Source organism: Ranitomeya imitator, chromosome 2 (genome assembly GCF_032444005.1).
Source record: "Ranitomeya imitator isolate aRanImi1 chromosome 2, aRanImi1.pri, whole genome shotgun sequence".
NCBI lineage: Eukaryota > Metazoa > Chordata > Amphibia > Anura > Dendrobatidae > Ranitomeya > Ranitomeya imitator.
In genome coordinates this window covers 256,319,276-256,333,143 of record NC_091283.1, presented here as the reverse complement: position 1 = coordinate 256,333,143, position 13,868 = coordinate 256,319,276, and positions in this window count along the sequence as shown.

Sequence of the window (13,868 nt, the reverse complement as noted above, 5' to 3'; positions counted from 1 at the left end):
TGGTGCGGATATAAACCCGAGTGCATTCTGGCATTATCACATTCCAGCAGATGCGTTTCTTGAAGACACAAAATGTCCTGACGGGATTTACCCAGCTGACGCCATACAATAGACCTCTTTCCCGGGGAGTTGAGGCCATTCACATTAATTGAATATAACGAAATACTCATAGCAAAGGCATATAAACAGTTTTACAACATTCTAAGCACCGATGAACTGTGCAAAAGAGCAGATGGCATGTGGCCAGCGGACCAGAGCACAAGTAAGGAAAAACCGGGAGGAGGGGAAAAAGGGGGAAAAACAAACAAGACAGACAACAAATAAACCAGTAGACGGAGGTCCATTCAGGAATACCCTGAGTCCAAAAGGTGAGATTCAAAAAACAGTTCACCTGTGGGGCAGAAAAACGCTGCGGATACTCTCAGAGAGAAACCAGCGCAGCTTAGAAGAAAAAAAAACGATGAAAACAAAACAAATCCGTACGGGAAAATAGCCGGGAACCAGAAATGTAGTAAACTTCAGGCCACCTCCCAGTCCGGTACAATGCGGGACCTAAGATTTCTGCCATTCCCAGGCTTTGGAGGGTTCGCGGAGATCCAGGAGCTGAGAGTCCCCACTTGGAGAGGGCGGTTGCTGCGTGACACGGAGTCAGGCAGGTGGTGATTGATCCATCTTTACGGATGAGAAGCTTGGTGGGAAACCTCCAGCGATACAGAATGCCCTTTTCTCTGAGGATAGCAGTACCTGGCCCAAAAGCCCTCCGGAGGGCCAAAGTACCTGGGGAAAGGTCTGGAAAGACAGAGATGCGGGCAAATCTTTCAGGTAAAACTGGGTTCTTCCTTAGTGCCTGAAGAAAATCCTCCTTCATTTCATAGAAGTGTATGCGTGCAAGTACATCTCTTGGAACCGAGGGCCCCAGACCAGACGGTTTAAGGATCCGATGCACACGGTCGATTATATCTTTTGGGGCAAACTGAGGGAGAGCAGCCGCAATAAAATCCTGCAGAAACAGTTTCAAATCCCCTGCCAAGATAGATTCCTCAATGCCTCTGAGTTTAACGTTATTCCTCATGGACCTATCTTCCAGGTCCAGGGATTTGGAGTGGGTTTTCGTGGCCAGGGTTTGCAGGGTCTCATGTGCGTCCCAGAGCTCATTATGAGAGGAGACCAGCTCCGCCATCTTGCTCTACATGCGGTCAGTGCGATTGCCCAGCTCCACCACCTCCCCCCTCAATTCAGCCAGCATGGCGCGCATATCCTCCTGTATGGAGGTTCTAAGGTCTCCAAGTAGACCCTTAAGTAGAGCGGCAGTCACTGGGGCATCGGCAGGATCTGGCGCTGCATCGCCTGAAAGCGACGCTTGAGCGTCGCGTTGTGAGGAGCGGGAAGCCCTGGGGGAGGACGGCGCCATCTTGGAACTCAGCGGCAGCTGAGGGGAGGCCGCGAAGAAATCTATAATTCTCCTGGAGGGATCGCGGGCGCCGGCTCTAGATTTCCCCATGCACTCACCACCGCTCCCGGGACCGGCGCCGACTCCGTGAGGGTTAGAGAGGCCGCCGGAGAAGAATATATGAGCCGCTTTAAGGTTCCCAGCCACGGAGCTCCCGCTCTGTGCAACCTACTCCATCAGCAGCTAGGCCACGCCCCCGCGAAAAGCCATTATTATACTTAGAGGGTGAGAAATGAATTACAGGAAAATTGTATTTTGTTGACCTTAAAAAATAACTCCGATGGGGAGAACCTATATATATTATTGACAAATTGTACAGAAACATGATGCGCGCAGCGTGCATTCAAGGGTGGAATATTATATGGGATTTTTATAGGATAAACCAAACACCAACAGAAAGTAAACAACCCAAAACAAACATTTATCAGTAAAAATAACTCTTCTTTATTAGGTAAGTATAAAAGCATTGCGCCATTTTCCGATACCCTTAGCATCTCCATTTTTCATGATCTTTGGTTGGGTGAGGGCTTATTTTTTGCGTGCCGAGCTGACGGTTATAATGATACCATTTTGGTGCAGATACGATCTTTTGATCACCCATTATTGCATTTTAATGCAATGTTGCGGCGACCAAAAATTGTAATTGTGACATTTTGACTTTTTCTCGTTACGCTGTTTAGCGACCGGGTTAATTTTTTTTCTATATTGATAGATCAAGCAATTTTGAATTTGGCGATACCAAATATGTGTGTATTTGATTTTTTGTTATTATTGTTTTATTTTGAATGGGGCAAAAGGGGGTGATTAGAACTTTTTTACTTAATATTTTTAAAAATATTTTTTTTTACTTTTGGCATTGTGAAGACCTACAGCATTGTATCTTAATTAACCAGATGACTATTTTTTAGCAAACAAAGGATAATAGAATGTTATCTGTATGTTGGCTTTCAAATTTAAGTGTTGATTTCTTGTGGGTCAAGAAAACAGACTTTTGTTTGTGTAGGCATGTAATATGCTAATTACTCATTGTGTTATTGAGACAGTTTGTTGACTTCTAAAGCAGAGAGGGAAAAACTATGCAAATAGTTTAAATAATGAGGTATTGCTACTTGACTCTTATCCTTTCTTACCCTTTATGTAAATACTGAATGGGGACACTTGTTAAGTCTAAACATAGGTGACATGCCTCTGTATAAAGAGACAGAGAGAGAAACAGCCAGAGAGATTCTGCCAAGACATCCATACATCTCGAAAGGACCAGAGAGAGGACAGCAGCCATTTTACATCATGGCTCCATTACAAGGGACACGGATCTATAATTCTATAGGAAACAACCCAGGGGTTTTCAGCCTCGGTTGGAAGAATACAGATCTGCTCCATTGACCATCGCTGAACCATGGATACATTTGGAGAAGCCAGGTTGTGATCCTCAGATCAACTGGCCTTGTATGGACTGTCATCTTCCTACACTTGTTGTTACCTTTTCTCTGTGTGCGTGCGTGCCACAGGTGGAGTAACCAACTCTGGAATATGAAGCCAGGTTGCGCTCCTCGGATCAACTGGCCTTGTATGGACTGGCATCTTCCTACGATTGTCGTTACCTCATTTCTGTGTGTGTGTGCCAGAGGTGAGGTAGTGACCCTGGAAGATCTGTAGTCACAGGTGCTATTATCAGGGCGAGTCAGCGGAAGGGTGAGACTCCTATGTGCACCATCTTGGCTACTGTGCTGGGACTGTTCTATGTGTTCTCTGCCTGTTTTGTGGTACAATAAAGCATTGTCACACTGTTTTTACCCTCACCCTGTGTTGCCTGAGTAGCGTTTTGCCCATGGTAATAGGAGAGCGGGAGTTCGGCGAGACAATCCCTGGTCCATGAGTTTTTGGCTAGTGGGTGGCGCTGATAGCAATCCGGCAGTGACAACCATAGACTTCTGCTGGAGAACTCTGGTTGTCATGCCAACCCACTGGTGACCAGCAATAATGTGACGGGGTCACTGATGGGCGGGATTTCTGGCGCTCTTGCTGACATGTGCCAGAAAAGACGTGGGCTCAGTGCTGGAGTTCAAATCAAATGGGGGGGGGGGTGGAGTCCGACATCGACATACATTTACGCCTGATGTTGGGAAGGGGTTACAAGGGATTGTTTCTACAGAGACAAGTGGTATTCAATCATGTATACATACATATGTGTATGTGTGTGAAGCCCACTCCACATAGCCACACTCCACACACAAAGCTCCATATAATAAATATCTAATATACTGTATATCTTTCACTAGCTGAAGAGCCCGGCGTTGCCTGGGCATAGTTAATATCTGTGGTTAGTTATAGCACCTCACTTCTCTTAAGGTACCGTCACATTTAGCAATGCTGCAGCGATCTAGACAACGATGCCGATCGCAGCAGCGTCGCTGTGTGGTCGCTGGAGAGCTGTCACACAGACAGCTCTCCAGTGACCAACTATGCAAAATCCCCTGGTAACCAGGGTAAACATCGGGTTACTAAGCGCAGGGCCGCGCTTAGTAACCCGATGTTTACCCTGGTTACCAGTGCTAATGTAAAAAAAAACAAACACTACATACTTACATTCCGGTGTCTGTCCCCCGGGGCTCTGCTTCCCTGGACTGATTTTGAGTGCTGGCTGGCCGTAAAGCAAAGCGGTGATGTCACTGCTGTGCTTTACGGCCGGCCGGCGCTGACAGTGCAGGGAAGCAGAGCGCCGGGGAACAGACACCGGAATGCAAGTATGTAGTGTTTGGTTTTTTTTACATTTACACTGGTAACCAGGGTAAACATCGGGTCACTAAGCGTGGCCCTGCGCTTAGTAACCCAATGTTTACCCTGGTTACCAGTGAAGACATCGCTGAATCGGCGTCACACATGCCGATTCAGCGATGTCTGCGGGAGATCCAGCGGCGAAATAAAGTTCTGGACTTTCTGCTCCGACCAACGATGTCACAGCAGGATCCAGATCGCTTAAGCGTGTCAAACACAACGATATCGCTATCCAGGACGCTGCAACGTCACGGATCGCTAGCGATATTGTGAAGTTGGTCAATGTGACGGTACCTTTATTTTCCCATCACGCCTCGTATTTTCCCCCTCACTCCTCTCATTCTCCCCTAACACTTGTCATTTCGACCTCACATCTGTCATTTTCCGATCACTCCACTATTTTCCCTCACTCCTCTCATTTTGCACTCACACCTTTTCATTTTCACCTCACACCCCTCATTTTCCCCTCAGTATATATACATGTTTGTCATCTCCTGTATATAGTATATACCTGTATGTCATCTCGCCTGTAAAGAGTATATATCTGCTGTATGTCATTTCCTCCTGTATATACAGGTCCTTCTAAAAAAATTAGCATATAGTGTTAAATTTCATTATTTACCATAATGTAATGATTACAATTAAACTTTCATATATTATAGATTCATTATCCACCAACTGAAATTTGTCAGGTCTTTTATTGTTTTAACTAGATGGCAGCCCGATTCTAAAGAATCGGGAGTCTAGAATCCATATATACTTTATTTATTCAAATGTAAGAATAATACAATTAATAAATAATAGTAAGAAAGAACAAAAAATGGCTGCACTCACCAGCTCTTGACAATTCTTGTTATTTAAGGTACAGTTACACAGGATCCATGAACATGCTTATGAGGGGAGGGATGAAAGACATCAGACGACAACTTTGCGTGTTGTGGCAAATGCCACAACAACGGTTCTTTGCTTAAGAACAATAATGTAAATAATAAATAATATGTATCAATAACTATGCATATTGGTATGTTCTATGACATTTTAAAATATTTCATTATTATGTGGAAAGGCTCTTAGTACCCATACTGGCGCATACTTGTGTGCCCATCAGGTATTTTCACAGTAATTTTACATCTGATGGGTTGGTATGAAACGTTTTTAATCATCTCTTGGGCTTAGCTAAGCCTTCATTTTAAATAATTCTAATAGGTACAACAGAAATAAAAGCCTTTTTGTGTACCCAAATTTTTTGTGTTTATTTTTACAGAAGTGTAAAATTTAAGAAATCAACGTTCATAGTACACCGATGGGCTAATATAAGCATGCCCATCAACCACATCACGGTAGCCTTTGAACTGATGGGTCCTAACTAACTGATTCCTATTTCTTAATACTCAGACCTCTTTCACATCTGCATGTTTCTGATATTTGCAGAAGTAATGTTAAAAACAATACAACTTCCACACTTGGCACCAAAGAACTGACCTACAACACACTTTCAGCAAGTGCCATGCAATGTAGATGAAGCTTGGAGTTAACTTGCAGTAAATGCAGCAAACGCGGCTTCGGCACTTGCATTAAATGCAGCCACAACAAAAACACTGGTAAGTGGAGATTTTGTGGCGAAAACAGCAGAAACCACATGTGCCGCACCTGCCGCAAGTGAAGTACAAATTCCGTATACATTGCATGCAACTTACAGCAAGAGTGGCGTGGGTCAGCCCTTAGGCAGGAAGTGCAGAAATAGCCTTTTTTCCACCATAAATTCTCCAAATAGCAGAAAAATGTTGATGTGAAAGCAAAATCTCTATTCTTTCCCTATCTATCTAAAAATGTACCTATCTATATATCTATTTCTATGTACAGAACACACCTGAAGATAGAGATGTGTGTGAACAGCCATCCCACCCGTCTCTTACCTGTTCACAAAAACCTCACCCTTTTTAAAAACAAAATGAAATCTCTCAGCAGCTATACTGCTGGAGCTTCAAATACAGGTTCCTATCACCAAATACAGGCATTTGAATGATACACATCTTACATCTTGTACTTAATGTGTGTTCTACTTACCTATAAAAATATGTATTGATATATCATATTTCTAAATTTATGTAGATATGATATAGAGTTATTAACCCTATATGCTAATGAGTACGTATGTTATATACGTATTTCCTACATAAGTACTGTAGCATGGCTAAAGGGTTTGTAGTCGATGGGAGGTATGTGCCACATAAGTGCCTGGTTGCTGTAATGTAGCCCGGAGTATTCCTTTCTTGCACATAATCTTGTATGTGTGTTTCAGGACCTGTGGTAATGTCAGACCACATGGCTAATCATGTGATGGGTTACTGGGTGGGGTTAGCTCTTTATAAGACTGGTTAATCCTTTACACAGCAGATATGTGTGGAGGTGAAACCCTCCTGAGTGTGTTACGGCTTCAGGACTGAGCCGGATGAACTGGACACTTGCTTTTCTTTGCCTGAACCAAAGGCCCATTTTGCTTTCTGTTATTTGCCACATGGTTTATGAAGCAATAAACCCAGTAAACTTTAAAGGAACACGTCTCCTGAGTGTCAGCCGTCGCAGCTGAGTGAGTGAAATCCTTACAATTGGTGGTAGACGTGCGAGCAGCGTTCCCAGCGGAGACGTGAGTTTATTTTTGAATGTCCTGGGTCAAGGCTGTTGCAAGCCAGCAAGCATTGCCGGAGAAAATGGAGGACCTGCTGAAACACTTGGTCCAGATGCAGTCACAGCAGGAGAAAAGGCAGCAAGAGACCAACAGGCTGTTGATGCAGCAGATACAACAGAGCCAGCAGGAGCAACGGCAGCAGATGCAACAAAGCCAGCAGGAGCAACGGCAGCAGTTACAACAGAGCCAGCAGCAGATGCAGCAGAGCCAGCAGGAGCATCAGCAGCAGATGCAGCTTCTGGCAACCGCCATCCAGGGCAAGGCGAGCACCCCAACCCCAGGTTTGGCTGATGACACCCACGTCCGGAAGACGGTAAGACGCGCATTGCAGAAAATGACTCCCGGGGATGATGTTGAGGCCTTCCTGACGGTGTTTGAGAGGGTCGCTGAGAGGGAAAGACTTCCGCCAGAGCAGTGGGCAGAGGTACTTGCGCCATACCTGACGGGGGAACCCCAGAAGGCGTATTATGATTTGACCTTGCAGGATGCCAAAGAGTATCACAAATTGAAAGCCGAGATTCTCGCACGTTTGGGGGTGACACTGACTGTCAGGGCACAGCGAGTTCACTCCTAGGGCTATCACCGGGACAAACCACCTCGTTCCCAAATGTTTGATCTGTTGCACCTGGTCCAGAAATGGCTGCAGCCAGAATCCTCTGCGCCTGCACAGATGGTAGAACGGGTGATGATGGATCGGTTTGTCCATTCCCTCCCGAGGCCTATACAGTCTTGGGTTGCCCAGGGTGATCCCCAGAATGCCGACGAGCTGATCGGACTGGTTGAGAGATACCAAGGGTTGGAAGGCTCCTTCGGGAGGCAGCCCATGCCGTACTGGGGGTCCCAGAAGGCAGCTGAGTCCCAAAAAGGGGTGGTGCGTCCAAGGTCACAAAGGGCGGGGGAGGTGGTGCCCAAGGTCCCCACGGGTGATATTATTTGTTGGAGGTGCCACAAGCCAGGACATATAGCTGCCCGTTGTTCCCAAACCACTGAGCAGATGGACTGCAGCATGGGACGCCGTTGTTCATACTATGCGTATCCAGCCTGTAGTGTGAACTCTCCATCCAACGAGGGACCTCAAGCGTGTCCCGTAAAGGTGAACGGTCGAGCAGTAACGGCACTGTTAGACTCGGGGAGCCTAGTGACCCTGGTGAGGGCCACTTTTCCTCTCCACCTGCTCCCAGGAAAGAAGGTCGGAGTGCGGTGCATACATGGTGATGCAAAGGACTACCCTATGGCCAGGGTGGACATTGAAACGGCATGTGGCACTGAGTCCCACATAGTCGGCGTGGTTCAGGACTTGTTGCACCCTATAATTATTGGCCGGGATTTCTGTTTGTTTTGGGATTTGTGGGGAAATGGTTCTGAGCTCCCTGGCAGGGAACCAGTGAACCCTGGAAGGGTATCGCCACACCCAGAGGCAGACAGTTTTCCTTTTTGTGTTCTGGTTGGGGATGAGGAGGAAGTATCCCCTACATCTGACATTCTGGAGTTAGAAGTTACCGGTGAAAATTTTGGGACTGCCCAACATAGGGACCCCACTCTGAGGGAAGCCTTTAATAATGTCACAGTTATTGACGGGGTGGTACAGGAGCCGGGGGCAGACACAAGATTTCCCCATTTTCTGTTGAGGGGGGAGTTGTTGTACCGTGTCACGAAAATACGGGAGGAGTTGGTAGAGCAGTTGATAGTGCCGGGTCCGTATAGACGGAAAGTGTTGGACATGGCCCATTCACACATCTTGGGTGGACACCTGGGGGTGGAAAAAACGCAGGAACGGGTTGTGCAGAGGTTCTATTGGCCTGGGTGTCACCGGGAAATAGTGAAATATTGCAGGTCCTGCCCTACATGTCAGCTAACTGCTCCTACTCCTCATTTCCGGAACCCCCTTGTGCTACTGCCCATTATTGAGGTACCGTTCGAGAGAATTGCCATGGACTTGGTCGGTCCCTTAGTTAAATCAGCTCGGGGCCATCAGTATATATTAGTCATCCTGGACTATGCCACACGCTATCCTGAGGCAATTCCCTTGAGAAATTCTTCCTCAAAAAGCATAGCCCGCGAGTTGGTCCATGTCTTTTCCCGGACAGGTCTACCAAAGGAGATCCTGACTGACCAGGGTACACCTTTCATGAGCAAGGTGATGAGGGAGTTATGCAAAGCCCTGAAGATCTCCCAGTTGAGGACCTCGGTGTACCATCCCCAGTCAGATGGCCTTGTTGAGAGGTTTAACAAGACACTAAAGAGCATGCTGAGAAAAGCTATAGAGAAAGACGGTAGAGACTGGGATTGTCTCTTACCCTATCTGATGTTTTCCATTCGTGAAGTTCCACAGGCCTCCACAGGGTTCTCACCGTTTGAGCTTCTATATGGCCGACATCCACGAGGACTCCTGGATATAGCCAAGGAAACCTGGGAGGCCGAAGTCACACCCCACAGAAGCGTCATTGAGCATGTGCCCCTGATGCAGCAGAGGATTGCAAAGGTGATGCCTATCGTGAAAGAACACCTTCTCCAAGCACAAGAAGCTCAAGCCAGGGTCTACAACCGGTCTGCAAGAGTGAGGCAGTTCAATCCGGGAGACCGAGTTCTTGTGTTAGTTCCAACGGTGGAAAGCAAGTTCTTGGCCAAATGGCAAGGGCCATATGAGGTTGTCGAGAAACTTGGTGAGGTAAATTATAAAATTCACCAACCAGGAAGACGGAAACCATTCCAAGTTTACCATGTCAACCTCATCAAGCCATGGCAAGATAGAGAGCCGACAGCAACTCCGTCATTGTTAAGCAACCCAGAAGGTGAGGTTGGAGCGGTTACTATAGCAGAGACGCTATCAAAGACCCAGAAACAGCAGTGCCAGGAGTTACTCCAGAAAAACAGGGACCTGTTTTCAGAATTGCCAGGATACACGAAGGTCATAGAGCACGAGGTCCTAACAGAGCCACATGTGCGGGTGAATGTGAAACCTTATCGTATTCCTGAGGCTCGTCGAGAAGTTATCTCCAAGGAAGTGGAGCGTATGTTGAGGCTTGGGGTCACTGAGGAATCCAAGAGCGGTTGGTCGAGCCCAATTGTCCTGGTCCCAAAACCTGATGGAGAGTGGAGGTTTTGCAACGACTATCGGAAGTTGAATGAAGTCTCCAAGTTCGACGCTTATCCCATGCCCCGTATTGATGAGCTCATCGAAAGGCTTGGGCACGCCAGATATATATCCACCTTGGATTTGACAAAGGGGTATTGGCAGATCCCCATGGCACAGGAAGCCAAGGAGAAGACGGCCTTTTCGACACCTGATGGATGCTTCCAATATGCCCGGATGCCGTTTGGCCTACAGGGAGCTCCGGCGACCTTCCAGAGGGCTATGGATAGAGTCCTTGCACCCCATAAGGCCTACGCTGCTGCGTACCTAGATGATATCGTCATCTTTAGCCCGGACTGGGAGAGTCATCTGGAGAAAGTCCAAGCGGTGTTGGATGCTATAAGAGAGGCCGGATTTACTATAAACCCGAAGAAGTGCGCCTTGGGTAAAGAAGAAGCTAAGTACCTTGGATACATAGTGGGTCATGGAGAAATAAAACCCCAAATCAATAAAGTGGAGGCAATCCAAACATGGCCAAAACCAGTTTCCAAGAAACAAGTTAAAGCCTTCCTGGGAATCGTGGGATATTACAGGAGGTTCATCCCAAACTTCGCCACGATGGCTGCGCCTCTGACTGACCTGCTAAAAGGGACAAAATCAGTAATGGTTAAGTGGTCCGAAGAAACAGAGTCAGCCTTCCAAGAAATGAAAAACGCTTTGTGTAAGCAACCCGTTCTGATGGCCCCAAACTTCAAGAAAGAGTTTATTCTTCAGACAGATGCCTCAGATGTTGGGGTGGGAGCAGTCCTTTCCCAAGAACTACATGGGGAGGAGCATCCTGTTCTCTATCTGAGTAGGAAGCTGTCCTCATCTGAAAAGAACTACTCAGTCGTTGAGAAGGAGTGCTTGGCCATAAAATGGGCAGTGGACACATTGCGGTACTATCTGCTGGGACGTAAATTTAGACTGGTATCTGACCATGCCCCGCTTAGGTGGATGAGAGAAACGAAAGGAAGAAATGCTAGAGTCACCCGTTGGTTCTTAGCCCTGCAGGACTTCAGTTTCCATGTGGAACATAGGGCCGGAAAGCTGCACGGTAATGCGGATGCCCTATCGAGAATCCCTTGTTTAGTGGGGGAAAGTGCCAAGCCCCACGGCTTTAGGCAGAGGGGGGAGGTATGTAGCATGGCTAAAGGGTTTGTAGTCGATGGGAGGTATGTGCCACATAAGTGCCTGGTTGCTGTAATGTAGCCCGGAGTATTCCTTTCTTGCACATAATCTTGTATGTGTGTTTCAGGACCTGTGGTAATGTCAGACCACATGGCTAATCATGTGATGGGTTACTGGGTGGGGTTAGCTCTTTATAAGACTGGCTAATCCTTTACACAGCAGATATGTGTGGAGGTGAAACCCTCCTGAGTGTGTTACGGCTTCAGGACTGAGCCGGATGAACTGGACACTTGCTTTTCTTTGCCTGAACCAAAGGCCCATTTTGCTTTCTGTTATTTGCCACATGGTTTATGAAGCAATAAACCCAGTGAACTTTAAAGGAACACGTCTCCTGAGTGTCAGCCGTCGCAGCTGAGTGAGTGAAATCCTTACAGTACTTAAAATCTATATGTCTATGGCTACACTAATTTTTTTTTATTTTTTTTTTTCCTTATCTCTACACATAGAATTTGCCTATTGCTGTCTATGTTATTAGAAAAACTGAATAATGAAAAAAAAGAAAATTAAGTTTAAACTAAAATATTTTTGTACACAATATTACGTGTGAAGACTTTAGTACTATCAGCCAATAATTGTCCTTGAAGTGGTGTATTAACCACTTTAACCCTCACATTGCAACATTGCTTCACCCTGGAAAAAGCAACATACAATTGACCATGGGCAAAAGCAGGTTCTGGTAGATAAATGCCAACTCGATGGAGGGTCTGGCCTTGAGATTTATTTATGGTCATTGCAAATGCGGGCTTGATGGGAAATTGTCTCCGTCTTAATTTAAAAGGTAATCCAGTCTCTGATGGACACAAATCAATTCGTGGAATGAATACCACATTTCCTGCTGGTGACCCACTAATTACTTTAGCCAGTATGATATTGGCATGTAAGGCAGTGACAATGAGCCGCGTACCATTGCAGAGACCTTTGTTCGTGTTCACATTACGTAATAACATGACAATGGTGCCAATTTTAAGTTTCAGCCGATGTGAAGGCATACCAGTTGGTGTTAGTGAATTCAAAAACTCAAGTGGGTATTGATCGAGGTCATCAGCTTCATCAGGATCGATGGAATCATCACTGATATATTCAGTATAGTCACCTATCAATAACTCCATGACTTGGGAATTGACTTTCTCAACGTCCTCATTTTTTGGACATAAAATTGCATGAGATGCAGCTGTATTTATACTTTCGGTGTCATTCACATCAATACAAAGATTATCTCCAAAAATTTCAATTATTAAAGAGCCAGTACATACCATGTCTGGAGGAATTTCAATTACATCATCTCCAAGGTTATGTTCATTAGATAGTTCACCATTTCCCAGTTGAAGCAACCAACTGCTGTAGTGAGGATCAATGGAGCGCATGTTGTTAATAAGTGGCAGGCGAGTAAAATGTTGCCAGTGTTGTGAATATTTTATACAGCTCTCTACAACATCAGTTCTTGTCACATGAGGGATGACAGGAAGACATTGTCTAAAGTCGCCTCCAAAAACAATCACTTTACCTCCAAACGGTGTTTTTTCTTTGTGAGCTACATTTGTTGTCATGACATCACGTAAAACTCTATCAATGACATGCAATGCATATTTGGATAGCATTGTGCACTCATCAATAATAAAAAGTTTAGTGCTGTGCAAATCTTTTGCTGCATCGGTATCATTCTTAATCCTGGAAACAGATGTTTCATTCACAGGAATTGGAATCCCATAAAGAGAATGAATGGTTCGTCCACCTTGTAGCAAGTTGGCGGCAATTCCAGTAGTGGCAGCAGGTGACACAATGTCTCCTTGTCCTCTTAGCTGATGTAGGAGTAGATGATATAGGTACGTTTTTCCGCTGCCACCAGGACCATCAAGGAAAAAACACTTTGCTGTAGAATTAGTGTCTTCTAAAGCTTGAGTGATAGCATCAAAAGCAAAAAGTTGGTCCTCATTTAGAGTAGCTTTCATTTCAGCAGCTGCTGATAACTCATAATCTTTATCATACTGTGGGAGGAGGTGTTGTTTCTTGACTGGACGTGGCAAATTAAAATCAATATAAGTTTTGCCATGAGCTTTAAGAACATGTTGGACATTTGTCATAGCATAGCCTTCACAATTGACACACTCCAGAGTGTCGGAGTGGTATGCATGGCAGTAGTCTTCTACAAAGTGTTCCTTAAATTCATCCCATAAGTCCCGAGGTTTAGCTGGAGGACCAAAAATACAAATGTAGGCAAACAGGTCACGTAGCTCTGCTGGCATGTTGAGAATACTGGCATCAAGTAATGTATTTCTCCACAGACTATCATCAAATAGTAAGCCACGAGCTAATGCCGCATCTTTGAAGGTTTCATGTGTGACTCCGTGTACAGTTTTTATGCTGTCAAAACTGGTTGCACCTTTGACATGTAACAATAACAATCTTAAATAGTAGCGTTCTTGGTCTTTCACACTGACAGTATACATTCGTCCAATCACAGAACCACCTGCTCGCTTTCTAACTTCCCAAGAACCTTCTTTCCAAACATAGTTTTCGGGAATTTCACGGTATAAATAAATATGAGCATGATGGTCGTTCTGATTAAGCTTGAAGTAGGCCATAAGTGTAGAATTTTGATGGAGCTTTTGTTTGATGTTTCCAATAGAGTCATCCTCATGAAAATAGAGTGG